Raw genomic sequence first — 16447 nt, 5'->3', positions numbered from 1 at the left:
ATCTGTATATTGAGCAAGCAGTAAAGGAAACAAAAGAAAAATTTGGAGTAGGTATTAAAATTCATGGAGACGAAGTAAAAACCTTGAGGTTCGCCGATGACATTGTAATTCTGTCAGAGACGGCAAAGGACTTGGAAGAGCAGTTGAACGGAATGGACAGTGTCTTGAAAGGAGGATATAAGATGAACATTAACAAAAGCAAAACGAGGATAATGGAATGTAGTCAAATTAAATCGGGTGATGCTGAGGGAATTAGATTAGGAAATGAGACACTTAAAGTAGTAAAGGAGTTTTGCTATTTAGGAAGTAAAATAACTGATGATGGTCGAAGTAGAGAGGATATAAAATGTAGACTGGCAATGGCAAGGAAAGCGTTTCTGAAGAAGAGAAATTTGTTAACATCGAATATAGATTTATGTATCAGGAAGTCGTTTCTGAAAGTATTTGTATGGAGTGTAGCCATGTATGGAAGTGAAACATGGACGATAACTAGTTTGGACAAGAAGAGAATAGAAGCTTTCGAAATGTGGTGCTACAGAAGAATACTGAAGATAAGGTGGATAGATCACGTAACTAATGAGGAGGTATTGAATAGGATTGGGGAGAAGAGAAGTTTGTGGCACAACTTGACTAGAAGAAGGGATCGGTTGGTAGGACATGTTTTGAGGCATCAAGGGATCACAAATTTAGCATTGGAGGGCAGCGTGGAGGGTAAAAATCGTAGAGGGAGACCGAGAGATGAGTACACTAAGCAGATTCAGAAGGATGTAGGTTGCAGTAGGTACTGGGAGATGAAGCAGCTTGCACAGGATAGAGTAGCATGGAGAGCTGCATCAAACCAGTCTCAGGACTGAAGACAACAACAACAACAACATGAATCACCTTAAAGAAAATGACTTATTGATACATAACCAACACGGATTCAGAAAATATCGTTCTTGTACAACACAGCTGCATCTTTATTCCCATGAAGTAATGAGTGCTGTCGACAAGGGATCTCAGATCAATTCCATATCCCTAGATTTTCAGAAGCCTTTTGATACCGTACCCATAGGCGCCTATTAATCAAATTGCGTGAATATGAAGTATTGTCTCGATTGTGTGACTGGATTCGTGTTTTCTTCTCAGAGAGGTCGCAGTTCTTAGTGACAGACAATAAATCATCTAGTAGAACAGAAGTGATATCTGGCCTTCCGCAAGGTTGTGTTATAGCCCCTCTGCTGCTCCTGATTTACATAAATAATCGAGGTGATAATATGAGCAACCCCCCTTAGATTTTTTGCAGATGACGCTGTAATTTACCGTCTAGTAAAGCCATCAGACGATCAATTCCAATTAGAAAATGATCTAGAGAGAATTTCTGTATGGCGCGAAAAGTGCCAATTGGCACTAAACAAAGAAAAGTACGAGGTCATTCACATGGGTAATAAAAGAAATCCGATAAATTTTGGTTATACGATAAATAGCACAAATCTAAGGGTTGTCAATTCTTCTAAATACCCAGGAATTACAATTACGAGCGACTTAAATTGGAAAGACCACATGGATGATATTGCGCGGAAGGCGAAACAAAGACTGCGCTATGTGGGCAAAACACTTAGAAGATGCGACAAACCCACTAAAGAGACAGCCTACATTACATTTGTCCGTCCGCTGCTGGAATATTGCTGCTCGGTATGGAATCCTTACCAGGTATGAGGACATCTAAAAAGTGCAAAAAAGGGCAGCTCGTTTTATGTTATCGCGTAAGAGGGGTGACAGTATCATTGATATGACACGCGAGTTGGGATGGCAGTCACTGAAACAAAACAGGATTTCTTTGCGGCGAGGTCTATGTACGAAATTTCAATCACCAACTTTCTTTTCCGAATATGAAAATAATTTGTTGACACCCACCTAAGTAGGGAAAAATGATCATAAAAAAAACGAGAAATCAGAGCTCGGACGGAAAGATTTAGGTATTCCATTTTCCTCCGCGCCATTCTAAAGTGGAATGGTAGAGAAGTAGTAAGAAAATGGTTCGATGAACCCTCTGCCAGGCACTTAAGTGTGAATTCCAGAATAACCATGTAGATGTAGACGTAGTTGTCGTCCTTCTTCCAGTTTTCGACGATTCTTACTGGAGTGAAGTGAGGGTGTCTGTGGCGTGGTGTAATGAAGAACACCACCACAGTGCACCATAACACCTCACTGGTTGACTCACACTGTCTTTTCACGTTCCTTCTGTTGCCTCCTACTACGGGCCAGCCCCATTTGCGACTGTAGTCACACTGTCCTCACGCTATGGGACGTTCACCCTTCAGTGAGACTTCTGGTCTCTCTCATTCATTTCCACTACAATAATTACTCAGGTACAAACTTCTAGTCGCCCCCACTACATTATTAACATTACGCAGCGGTTTCGGGTATCACCTGTTTGTTTCCATCTCCAACAATCTCACGTGACGGTGTCCTATCGACTGATTACAGAAAATGTTTTCTTATAACTGAGCTCGTTGCGTGTACTATTTGTCAATGTCCTTTAAGTTAACAAATATAAATACATAGGTGTAAACATGTAGCACCTTTGGACTTACTCTTGTCAAGCAAGAGATAATTTTTGCCCATTTACTCAGAAACGAAGTCATTCATACCAGCTAAAGTGAACGGTTACTTGGCAATTAGGTCAGCAGACGCTTTCTCTGTTGGTTCGGGAGATATCTATCTGTTGTTGTCAAGCTGCCTCAGTAGCAGGCAGCTGAACAACAGGTATTCTTGGAACAACATCGCGATATTGTTAGTAGAATGAAGGAATCTACGCATGGTTTAAATCGAGTAACTGGTGTAAAATTCGTTGTGGACGTATCAGCCAAGAGTGTGGAAACACTCCCATCGCATCGCTCGGCAGCGATTCTGACGCTTCCATGAAATTATTGAAATTGCTCAAAGGAGACGACTGGCGAAAATAATCGTCCTCTCCAAAATGTGGTTACAGTTTACCAAAGAATAAAGCTATTTCACACTCTTGTATGAACTGGGAGTTGAACGAAAAGCTGGCAGGTTTTCCTTGTTATCAACTGTTCAGCGCTATAGCTGAAATAGCACTTCTTCGAAAATTAATTTGAAGTTCCGATAACTCTGGGTATCAGAAGTCCATTAAACGCACTGCGGAAAATATTACGAGTCCATGAGCACAGGTAAGGAGTTCCTAAGTATTGAATAACACGCAAACTCCTCAAAATCTACTGTAGAGATTTTTATTCAATCTGCGGTTACACGTAGAAATTTTATGTCTCCAGACCACTGGAAAAATATTTTCAAACACTTTAAAAAGAAAGTGACAGGCCGTACACACGCCAAGTACCACTGGTTACCACATGTCCCACCTAGCGCTCACAACGCACTGCCACGACCAGTACGATGAATCCCTTACAATACCGTAAACGTGTCGTTAGCACTCATCATAAAATGCATTTATTGCTCTTGCAGCTCAAACTGTGCACCTGAACACACTACCCAACTCTAGTTTGTGTGCTGCTATCTCTGTCGCCCTACAATATGCTGTTTCCCTCAGTTTACGTGATAAATCTTGGGTACAAACCGTCACCCGTCGCTCGTCGACCAAAGATATTAAAAAACCAAAGGTATATAACAAATATTATTCATTAATTTGGATGAGAATTTAACCAGCTTTACTATGGTGCCTTTCGTTTTTTTACTAGGAATTTAGTTTGGAAACCTACACTAAAGTAGTCAGATTTAAACACCATGAATTTTTCAGAGGGAAGGCAAATTACGTATCTACAGATGACTGATTTATTTCTTGTCACATATTGCAGTTATCCTGAATTTTTCTCTAATTATGTTACTTAAATTAGTTATTAATCGTTTGAATTGACATTCTCGATATTTAATGAAATTGTATTTGGCTAATAAAACGTCTGATTTTGTCTCTCGATACTTGTGGTCACGTGTTGTCAGTGCCTATTGTCAGTGTCTACTTTGTCTGTTCCTGCCATTTAAGGCAATGGCAAATTATTAGTGCTTCTAGTAAAGAGGTAGGTCTACATCTTTGATTAGCTCTAGCTGACATAGTATTCTATCTATTTAAACACGTTCCCTCACCTTGCATTTGCATATTTTGGATTTGTTACTAAGTTCGCCGTGAAAAAAACTGGGGCTCTGGTTACGACCCTAAGGCCATGCACCACCTTCATATGCTCCCTTGTTTATACACTCCTGGAAATGGAAAAAAGAACACATTGGCATCGGTGTCTCAGACCCACCGTACTTGCTCCGGACACTGCGAGAGGGCTGTACAAGCAATGATCACACGCACGGCACAGCGGACACACCAGGAACCGCGGTGTTGGCCGTCGAATGGCGCTAGCTGCGCAGCATTTGTGCACCGCCGCCGTCAGTGTCAGCCAGTTTGTCGTGGCATACGGAGCTCCATCACAGTCTTTAACACTGGTAGCATGCCGCGACAGCGTGGACGTGAACCGTATGTGCAGTTGACGGACTTTGAGCGAGGGCGTATAGTGGGCATGCAGGAGGCCGGGTGGACGTACCGCCGAATTGCTCAACACGTGGGGCGTGAGGTCTCCACAATACATCGATGTTGTCGCCAGTGGTCGGCGGAAGGTGCACGTGCCCGTCGACCTGGGACCGGACCGCAGCGACGCACGGATGCACGCCAAGACCGTAGGATCCTACGCAGTGCCGTAGGGGACCGCACCGCCACTTCCCAGCAAATTAATGACACTGTTGCTCCTGGGGTATCGGCGAGGACCATTCGCAACCGTCTCCATGAAGCTGGGCTACGGTCCCGCACACCGTTAGGCCGTCTTCCGCTCACGCCCCAACATCGTGCAGCCCGCCTCCAGTGGTGTCGCGACAGGCGTGAATGGAGGGATGAATGGAGACGTGTCGTCTTCAGCGATGAGGGTCGCTTCTGCCTTGGTGCCAATGGTAGTCGTATGCGTGTTTGGCGCCGTGCAGGTGAGCGCCACAATCAGGACTGCATACGACCGAGGCACACAGGGCCAACACCCGGCATCATGGTGTGGGGACCATCTCCTACACTGGGCGTACACCTCTGGTGATCGTCGAGGGGACATTGAATAGTGCACGGTACATCCAAACCGTCATCGAACCCATCGTTCTACCATTCCTAGACCGGCAAGGGAACTTGCTGTTCCAGCAGGACAATGCACGTCCGCATGTATCCCGTGCCACCCAGCGTGCTCTAGAAGGTATAAGTCAACTACCCTGGCCAGCAAGATCTCCGGATCTGTCCCCCATTGAGCATGTTTGGGACTGGATGAAGCGTCGGCTGACGCGGTCTGCACGTCCAGCACGAACGCTGGTCCAACTGAGGCGCCAGGTGGAAATGGCATGGCAAGCCGTTCCACAGGACTACATCCAGCATCTCTACGATCGTCTCCATGGGAGAATAGCAGCCTGCATTGCTGCGAAAGGTGGATATACACTGTACTAGTGCCGACATTGTGCATGCTCTGTTGCCTGTGTCTATGTGCCTGTGGTTCTGTCAGTGTGATCATGTGATGTATCTGACCCCAGGAATGTGTCAATAAAGTTTTCCCTTCCTGGGACAATGAATTCACGGTGTTCTTATTTCAATTTCCAGGAGTGTAGAAAACGGCGCGCACTGACACTTTTGTTTTCTTGCCGCTCCCCTGACAGAAGCGGTTACATACCACCAACAGCAGTGCCTTTATTGTTGCTTGCTCGAACCTGACAGCTCCTACGCACCATTTTGAAGGTGCATTGATTCTCGACAAATTTTCTCTTCTACTCCCATCGTCAAATTGAGTCAGGACCATACGAATCCCTCAAGGGAAAGTATCTGGAAGTCACAATAGTACCTAGTATCTACGACGTCTGTTATTTCGAAAATGCGCCAGTAGTGTGTTGTCCTGATTATTACCATGGTTTGTAGGCAAACAGAAAGGAGGCAATCTAGTAGAGTAACACAGGACACTGGCAGGGGTCGCACTAGCACATGTATGATTTTTCTGGGAACACTTAGTATTCGTAGTGTGAATTTTGCTGGTGGAATGAGAAAAGGCCGAAAATAACTAAAAATAACGCGTAGAACAAAATCGTATATCCTTCATCTCACTGAGATGGCTCGTAAAACTCTCTATTGCTACATGATTTTCTACTATAGCGTGAGAACTTTGAACATTTTGCTGTTTGTGATAAACGTATTTCTGTGCGCCAATTAAGAGAAAGTGCTCTTTCATTCTGTGCTTAGGGGCAGCTGTAAATTCACCCGGAAATTTGCGCGATGAGGGTTTTAGCCTTTACGCTCGGTGGAGAACCGTTGAGTTGCCCATTTTTGGTCTGAGGATAAGCCTTCAACATCCATCCATTGTATTGTACCAGTTACTTCATTTAGCTTACATATCTCTTCGTTACCACGTCGTTTTATAATTAGTGTGACTTCATGGTGCGCGCGCTCGCGCACCCACATGTGTATTTGTGTATTTGTGTGTGTGTGTGTGGGTGGGTGGGGGGTGGGAGGAGGGTGTAGCCAGGTGTGTGTGTGTATGTGTGTGTCTCCCATGTGCCATTGATTTCATGGTGCTGGAGTGTGTGTCTCTGGGTGTGTGTGTGTGTGTGTGTGTGTGGATGTGTGTGTGTGTATGTGTGTGTGTGTGTGTGTGTGTGTGACAGAGTAAGAGAACGATAAAGAGGGGGTGTAGCGCAAAGTATCGAAAAAATGTATTGTAAACGAAGAATAAGTCAATAATTACCTTAATTTACTTTGTTGTGACAGTAGTCACAATGACATCACAATGGTGATCGGAGTGTGTATTCAAAGGATGCGGAAAAACAATTTGACCACAAGTATATGGTAGGAAGACAGCATCAAATGAACAAATTAAGGGTATAGTAACTAGAGTAGCAGTTATATATTCACGGTGCTACATGTATCAAGCAGAGAAATGAAGATGTTCTCTGCATAAACGGTGAGTGCAGGAATATACGGGAAACACTGACAAGAAGAATGGACGGGATGAGAGGGCACGTGTTGAGTCAACAGAGAATAACTACTATGGTACTAGAGGGACTGTAGAGGGTAAAAACTGTAGAGGAAGACAGAGATGAATACATCTAGCAAATAACTGAAGACGTAGGCTGTAGTTGCTACTCTGTCATGAAAAGGTTAGCACAAGAGTGCGATTCGTGGCGGGCCGCATCAAACCAGTTAGTAAACTGACGACTCAAAAACAGATGAGTCAACGCCAGCTCCTGCTGTGTGGCGGTTTACAAGTGTGAAACTTTGTTGTGTTTGCCAAATGTAAAAATAAATAAATAAATAACTGCACTCTACCCACTGTCGCTCACTGGAAGTGTTGTGCAGTGCAGAATCTTGGTTTTAAATACCTTATTCTGCAGGTACACTGTTACGACTAGAGTAGTCCTTAACGAGTGAGTGATGTCGACGAGCAACATGGAACACGATTTCACAAGGAATGAGGAAAGTAATACACACTTGGCGTATGGGGTACTTGACGTTTGGTGCTGCTCGTGGCAATTCAAGGGCGGCACGTAGGATTTACCAGTATCGTTATGCACACAGCAGGCTGTCTCACAAAAATACTTTTTCGTGTCAAATGACAGACGTGTGAGAGACATAGGATCTTTGCAGGCTTGTAGGCATGATACAGCCAGGAGAAGTGCTGTTCGTATGGTTGTATTTGACGAAGACGTTCAAGATCTTGTGACAAATACTAGAATCATCGATCATGAACTTCGCATGGCCCCGCGTCGGCGGCGTCATGTTTGGAATCTCGTTTATGAGTCTGATCTGTATCCTTTCCAAAGACAAAAGTGGGATTCCGACGACATCCCTAAACGTCTGGAATTTGTTGACTGATTCCTACAACGAGTTGCACGTCAGTCACATTTCTCTGAACGTATGTTGTTTGCGCACAAGGCTTGCTATACCCGTGAAAGCATTTTCAGTTCATACAAGAGCCATGTTTGGGCACTATAGAATCCTCTTCCAACGTACATTCGTGGTCATCAACAGCTATTTCCTGTATACCTACTGGTTTGATACAGCCTCCGATACAATCAGTTTGGGCGATTGTGAATTTAAGGTAATTAGAAATTGATGAGAGGTTCGCACCATTCTCTGCCTTTTAAAAGAAATCTTGTGTCATCGCCACTGGAACTTTCTTTCTCATCGCGATCTTTAAATTACTCGAAGTCTGACATTCTTCGCAGTGCTACGTAATTTATTTAATTATTTTATTTATTTCATTAACAGTACAGTGTAACCCACTGCCAAGAAATGTAAGGTGTATCGGATGCTTCTAAATCTAACACCAAAGAATTCTCATTATACAGTCTGAGTGGTATGCAATTGTTAATGCTATTTTAAATAATATAAAGAACATAATGTATAAAAATTTCTCTAAGCTTATACAGAATTGAATTATTATCAGTTGTTAAAGTGGTACTAGATTACTCGTTTCTACCTAGTTCTGAAGAATACAATTTATATAATGAAAATGTAAAAGGAAAGATAATACACTCCTGGAAATTGAAATAAGAACACCGTGAATTCATTGTCCCAGGAAGGGGAAACTTTATTGACACATTCCTGGGGTCAGACACATTACATGATCACACTGACAGAACCACAGGCACATAGACACAGGCAACAGAGCATGCACAATGTCGGCACTAGTACAGTGTATATCCACCTTTCGCAGCAATGCAGGCTGCTATTCTCCCATGGAGACGATCGTAGAGATGCTGGATGTAGTCCTGTGGAACGGCTTGCCATGCCATTTCCACCTGGCGCCTCAGTTGGACCAGCGTTCGTGCTGGACGTGCAGACCGCGTGAGACGACGCTTCATCCAGTCCCAAACATGCTCAATGGGGGACAGATCCGGAGATATTGCTGGCCAGGGTAGTTGATTTACACCTTCTAGAGCACGCTGGGTGGCACGGGATACATGCGGACGTGCATTGTCCTGTTGGAACAGCAAGTTCCCTTGCCGGTCTAGGAATGGTAGAACGATGGGTTCGATGACGGTTTGGATGTACCGTGCACTATTCAATGTCCCCTCGACGATCACCAGAGGTGTACGCCCAGTGTAGGAGATGCTCCCCACACCATGATGCCGGGTGTTGGCCCTGTGTGTCTCTGTCGTATGCAGTCCTGATTGTGGCGCTCACCTGCACGGCGCTAAACACGCATACGACCATCATTGGCAGCAAGGCAGAAGCGACTCTCATCGCTGAAGACGACACGTCTCCATTCATCCCTCCATTCACGCCTGTCGCGACTCCACTGGAGGCGGGCTGCAGATGTTGGGACGTGAGCGGAAGACGGCCTAACGATGTGCGGGACCGTAGCCCAGCTTCATGGAGACGGTTGCGAATGGTCCTCGCCGATACCCCAGGAGTAACAGTGTCCCTATTTTGCTGGGAAGTGGCGGTGCGGTCCCTTACGGCACTGCGTAGGATCCTACGGTCTTGGCGTGCATCCGTGCGTCCCTGCGGTCCGGTCCCAGGTCGACGGGCACGTGCACCTTCCGCCGACCATTGGCGACAACATCGATGTACTGTGGAGACCTCACGCCCCACGTGTTGAGCAATTCGGCGGTACGTCCACCCGGCCTCCCGCATGCCCACTATACGCCCTCGCTCAAAGTCCGTCAACTGCACATACGGATCACGTCCACGCTGTCGCGGCCAGTGTTAAAGACTACGATGGAGCTCCGTATGCCACGGCAAACTGGCTGACACTGACGGTGGCGGTGCACAAATGCTGCGCAGCTAGCGCCATTCGACGGACAACACCGCGGTTCCTGGTGTGTCCGCTGTGCCGTGCGTGTGATTATTGCTTGTACAGCCCTCTCGCAGAGTCCGGAGCAAGTATGGTGGGTCTGACACACCGGTGTCAATGTGTTCTTTTTTCCATTTCCACGAGTGTATAATAAGTGTGGTGCAAATAAGTTGCAATATGTAGAGGGAAGTGATGTACTATATTTGGATGTTTAATATAGTCTGAGTAGCTTGTCGATTGATAGCGGCCTGTTTCCACTGTCTCAGGTGAGGAGGTTTCGGTAGACCCTTAGCTACTCCCATCTGAAAGGGTTTATGTATATGTACGTATGTTTGTTTGGGTTGACATATTACTTGGAGTCTAGAGAGTACATGATATTCAGTAGTTGTTCGTTTGTCTGATTGTTGGCAGTTGTGGTATATTGTTTGTGATGCCTTAGATACATACACACCTTCTGTTATACAGATTATATACCGATTGAGCATTGGATATATGGAATACATCAATTTAGCTTTACATGGAGAATACACTTACGGTTGTAAATTTGTTAGCAGAAACAGTATGGATTTCATTGCTACCTAAGTGCAGTATTCCTTAAATAATTTAATGCATTACATTTTCAGTATTATACATAGTTTCTGCACAAAATACATTCGATATTTAAAATTCAATGAGTGTAGCTTTCCTCAAAGAATAGAATATACTTACGTCTACACATAATAAGACTAATAATACATTGCTGTTTATATACATTGTACTGGAGGCAATATGTAATGTGACGATGCGAGGGAGAAGTCTCGGAGTAAAAGTTTTTCGAGCCTAGAATCTTAATATGTGGTGTCACTGCTGGTATCGGTCTTTGTTTCTTCTAATATTGCTTTTGCCTCCTGTGTTGTTTGTGACTGTGTTATGGCATGCAGTGTCATATTTTGTTGCTGGTTTGGGTCACTTACGTGTTGATCAATTCTGTGTCATGTTCACTTTGTATATTGGTTCCTTCCTCGTTTTCGGAATCTGTGGTGGTGCTCTTACTCACCCATGTGATTTTTTGTGTTGTTTGTGTTTGTCTACACCTCATTCCATATGGGTTTTGGTGATTCTATTCTTCGTGCAGTGTGTTCGATACGATATCGGCTACTTTATTTATTGTGTTCCAGTTATCGGGAGTATTTGTTATTCTGGGGATGTCACTGTTGTTCTGTGAAGGTCTCACATGTGCTAGCGAGTCGCATAACAGTGTGACGTGTTCTGGTGTTCCAATTTCTCCGAAAATGCACATTTCATTCTTACTTCCGTGCAATTTATTTGTACTGGATGCAGCCCGCGGTCAGTCAGGAAATGGGCCACCTCCCAGTTTGGGTCGACATGCATAACTTTGGGGGCTTTATCAATTTTCAATTTGATATGATCGTTGTTAGTCGGTTTTTCCTCAAGATGCAGTCCTAGATAAAGTGTGGCTTGCTTCCTCTGTATGCTAGTATTGTCTCATTTTAGAACTGGGTTCCTCTGTAGTGTCCATCTGAACAGTAAATATGTAGTTTTGTTGCACACTATTTTTAATGATTTTTTTTAGCACCAATTGTTCATTTTCTGATGCAGTTGCAGGTCTGTGTACTCAAGCGCTGCTCTAGAGTTGGCTGACACCACTACGAGCGGGTCACCTGCGTACGCCACCTCCTACTCTGCCCAGGGTATTCAGCAAGAGCTCGATTGCGATATGCCAAAATATTGGTCCGCAGATCGAGCCCTGAGGACGTCTCTTTGTTATTCTCTTGACAACCTTGTGTGTACCAGCCCTCAACTTTGCTACTCTGCGTCTGCAGTTGTCAAGGGAGGCTGAGGAAGCTGATAGCGGCATTTCCCTTAACGTGGTGAAGAGGGACGGCCACCATAAGCTGTTAAGAGCCCCAGCTATGTCGTTTTTTTGGTTTTTTTTTCCTGCCAGTACTTGGCGGACGGCGTCTTCTATTGATCTACCTCCTCTGAAGCCGGATTTCTTAGGCGTTAGGCCGAGAAGGTGTCTGTGCGGTAGTAGGTGGTCACATAGGAGCTTTCCCTGCACCTTGGCGAGAGTGTTTAAGAGACACATTTGTCGCTATGTTTCTGTTCGCTCTTTGTTTCGAATTCTGCCTGTTAGAAGTGCCTCGTTGAACATGTTCGAAAGAAAAGGTGTGAATTGTCTTACTATTTGTTTTAATCTTTCTGAAATTATTTTGTCTGGGTTCGGAGCTTTCCGGTATTTAATCTTGTTGGTTGCCGTCAAGACTTCTTCTTGTTAGAATGGTATGGTTACACTGTCATTCACATATGGGTGACTCATCCTGTGTCTTAAATCAGTGTGGTGTCTTTCATCTTGTGTCGGATTGTTATCTGGGAGGAGCCCGTTCAGGAGATATTCTTCTGTGCTTGTCCATCCTCTACTCCTTGTGCCGTCAGCTTGCTTTAATGTTGACAGAATTGTCGGTGTCATAACTCGTTCTGTCACGAAATGTTCTGTACGAAATGTCACATACTAGGAAACGTTCATTGGAATATCTCAGTACGCGAGAAAAGGAACGTTTCAATATCTTTGAAACCCTGAAAGCACACAGAGTACACTGCAGATTCAAGCAGTTAAACACTAGCGAAATGAAAAGTTAACGTATGAGAGGGACTGGCATAAAAATACGGTTAGCGAATAGACAAACATAAGCTGACCTGTATGTTATTAAACAGAAAAACCTAACATACTGGTTAACAGTACTGTTGCAAAGCCACTGCAAACAGTCTAGTGTCCACGCTAGTCGAACACGAAGGGTATTAAATCACTTGAACCTTCTGCCTGGGACTTCTTTTCGCATCTGTTGCAATATTCAGGAACCGGGGCACATCGAGCGATATTATGCGAGTGGAAACCGCTGCGCTCTTCGCTGCATTAATAAACCGCCACTCGCTCGTTTAATTATGTGTCACCACACACTGATCGAAGCGTGCTGAAGCTTTGTAAACGTTAGAGATTTGCCACGCAGTCATGGATTCATATCAATCGTTCTGGTTGAGGAAACATGTCTGGATTTAACTACAATACCTCCATGCATTAACATGTGACCAGTATTTGTTTAAACGGATTACTTACTTTCGCTTTCTGTTGGCCGATGTAGTGAAAATTTATGACACGAGAATATCTAAAATATCCTGTGTTGTTTGTTATGCGCGTCATTCCCCTTCTGGATGGGATCACTGTCGTTTCCCAGTACCCCTCCCCCATTTCGATCCATGCCGAAATACTACGGAATATGATGCATAAGGCCAGCTGATGAAAGTTAACTGCTGCTTGCTACCGTACCATTCCTCTGGTACAGATTTACTACTGTAATGTTTCTGCTTGTAGTCTTCCTAGAGTGGCCGAGTGGTACTAGGCGCTATAGTCTGGAACCGCGCGACCGCTACGGTCGCAGGTTCGAATCCTGCCTCGGGCATGGATGTGTGTCATGTCCTTAGGTTAGTTAGGTTTAAGTAGTTCTAAGTTCTAGGGGACTGATGACCTCAGAAGTTAAGTCCCATAGTGCTCAGAAACCGTTTCAGTGTTTATCAGTACAGCTACTCCAACTCCGTAGCCGCAGTAGAATTCAGGTGGATAATGCTTTATCTCCAGAATGTTGCTGGCAAGGGAAGAAAAACCGTTATTTGGACGAAGGACATGATACAATGTTGACGTTGTCAGATGGGAGGTGTAATGGCGTGAAACTCCCGATAGTCAGAATTTACGACAACACCGGTGACGCTCATTCGTCTGCTGGGAATGGACCTTCTCTTGGCTCTCTATTCCATTCCAGATAATCCTTCCGATACGATAAGGAAATTGGGAATTTGTGGTAAGTCCTACGGGACCAAACTGCTGAGGTCATCGGTCCCTAGGCCTACACACTACTTAATCTAATTCACGCCAAGGGCAACACACACACACACACACACACACACACACACACACATACCCGAGGGAGGATTCGAACCTGCGACGGGGCGAGCCAAGCGAACTGTGACAAGGCGCCACAGACCGCGGAGCTACCTCGCGCAGCGTTACGATACGGTATATGAATTTGAGGGAACAGGGATTAAACAAGCAAAGTAAACATATTATTTACAATGATGAGATAAATCACAGACAAAATAGACCACCACTAGTGGAAAACCAGAGAGGAACCTTGACGCTGGCCACGTTTACAGTTTAATTTTTGTACAGTGGACAAATGAAATGAAAGGAACGGGATTTCAGAATAATAGCAAACGTTCAGGGAGAAGAGATGGAAAGTTTTTTTTTAATTTGCGTCAATGATTCACCTGATGTGAAAGAAAATTCTTAGACCTCTCAAAGAGAATGTACAAACTAAGCAACATACTTCAAAGGAGGCTAATAAAAATCTTGACAACTAAAGAGAAGTATCAGGGATGAGAGTAACTGTCTATTAAATAGCATTAAATTAACAAAAACGGTGGGGAGAAAGTGATTATCTGATGTTCATAAAGCAGTGTTAAGTGATATGTGAAATATTGAAGATATAGCGGAAGACCAAAGCAGTAAAAGCTCCTAGCCCAAAAGTTGTCATGAATAATTTAAGCCCTTCATATTTACGAGGCTAGTTGGGGTACTGAAGTGAGAGAATTGCAATCACTTGCTTCACTCCTTAGGAGAAAGCGGGGAACTAGATGCAGATATTTTCATCCTTAGCTGGTTGTCAGGTTATTTTTAGGCCCTGGATTATATATTTTTTCGTTTCAGAAATGCTGATATTTACTAACAAATAAGAAAGACATATGAGAACACAAGAAGCTTGGATTCGAAAACTGAGACTCTTCTTGATGGTATGAAATGATACATCAGCTATGGGGGAGTGTTCTACCTGGAGGGTAACGTCCTCAAGGAACACATGACGTTTACTGGTCGGTGTTTCGATCTAGTAACTGATCTTAGCATCACATGAAGGAACGTTCACTTGACGCCGCTATAAGCAGTTTACCACATTTTCTCCTATATTTATTATGAGACATGAAGTTGTGTTTTGTGTACCATTCGTAAATATTATGAGTCCTACATATCTAACCGCTACATAATATTTTACACTCTTCAGTTACAGAGTTCTGTTGTGAGACAATCCAGTATATTTTCGAAGACAGTTACGTAACGTGTGGACCTTTAAGCCGTACTTCGTCGGTCGTGCACCCTTAAAAAGGGAAGAAGTCTTCTACCGTGATTCACATGTTACTTGCAAATGACCTACATTTCTGTGATGAGTCAACAGTTTTCCTTGTCTTGAAAATTGAAATTTGTGTTGGATGCCAATATCTTCTATTTAAAAACGACTAACTTGTAACAAGTTTTTAATAATACTTCTTCCTAAGATAACTTATGCGTTACTGGTGTGCAGCAAATTAATAATGCAACACACAGACTATTAAATACATCAGTGTCAAGATTTTACTTTTAAATTTAGCCTACTCGTACATAAACCGAATGCTATAATTTCAGAATGGAGTAAAGAAATAAGTTGAACCTGTATTACACGACTGGCTAGAGGCTTAGGTCTGAAAAGTTTTACCAGCTACAATACTTTCCCCTACTAGAGGAATAAAGCCTCAATAAAAGAATGTACCAAAATCGTTCGAGGTGTAATGAGCCTCTGGACAGAATGGGACATTGACTGATTACATGTAAAGCTAAAAATTGCAAATGTCGAGACAACAGATTACGACCAAAATAAGAAGAAATCAGTGCCAATATGATTGCTCTTAGAGATGAATCTGTTACATGAGAATGTATAGAGTGATAAAAAATAAGTGATACGTTGTTTATGCGTGAGTCGCGGTAAACAGGAAAAGCAGTCGTATGGAACACGTTTCAATACACTTGTTTTTCTTACGACAAACAAATAAATACGGCAGTGAGCAGCAGAGATACAAGTTTATAGGTTGGATGCATATGTCTTTGAATCATGGTAGGTTTTCCAGCGAGTTAATGCCTTTATTATGAACAGGCCATGCTGTCCTGGCACTATAAGTAGTGGCTTTTAGTTTCTATTCGTATTTCTCGCTGTTGCTCCTCCAAAGTGCACCACCTGGAGCGCAAATTAATATCAGGAGGAATCAGTTGCTGATATTGCAAAAAGTCTTATTTCTTGCGACTACAGCGCGTATCCGGTCGTGCAGCCATTACCACATCACAAGATTATAATCTTGGAAATATTATCCTTTTTTAAAGACGTGATATATTTTCTAATGGAAATGTACAACCTTTTAACATTCATACATATTATATCAACGTAGCCCATAATTACAACACACATTAACATTACCGGTTTCGGCTTATTAACTGCCATATTCAGATGTGACAGTAATCATCAAATAGTTCCATCATTACCGGAGCTTACAGAGCATGGCCCGTCCAGATAGCCCCTCGCTCTAGCATCCCCACTTCCGGCACTCGGTAAGGAGTGTCGACTCCGGCTCGGATTCACCCAACGGATTAACGACGAGGGACGATGTGCTGACCAGAAAATGGTTCAAATGGCTCTGAGCACTATGGGACTTAACACCTATGGTCATCAGTCCCCTAGAACTTAGAACTACTTAAACCTAACTAACCTAAGGACATCACA

The 16447-nt window shown here is 43.6% G+C and overlaps 1 protein-coding gene across 1 annotated transcript in view; it reads right to left on the bottom strand.

Moving 5' to 3' along the window:
• LOC126355850 (probable G-protein coupled receptor No18) overlaps positions 1–16447 on the bottom strand; it is a 1435292-nt gene that overhangs the window by 457376 nt on the left and 961469 nt on the right. The gene's annotated exons all lie outside the window — the stretch shown is intronic.

Source organism: Schistocerca gregaria, chromosome 3 (genome assembly GCF_023897955.1).
Source record: "Schistocerca gregaria isolate iqSchGreg1 chromosome 3, iqSchGreg1.2, whole genome shotgun sequence".
NCBI lineage: Eukaryota > Metazoa > Arthropoda > Insecta > Orthoptera > Acrididae > Schistocerca > Schistocerca gregaria.
The sequence above is the reverse complement of the archived record's forward strand: the minus strand, read 5'-3'. Positions and strand labels throughout refer to the sequence as shown.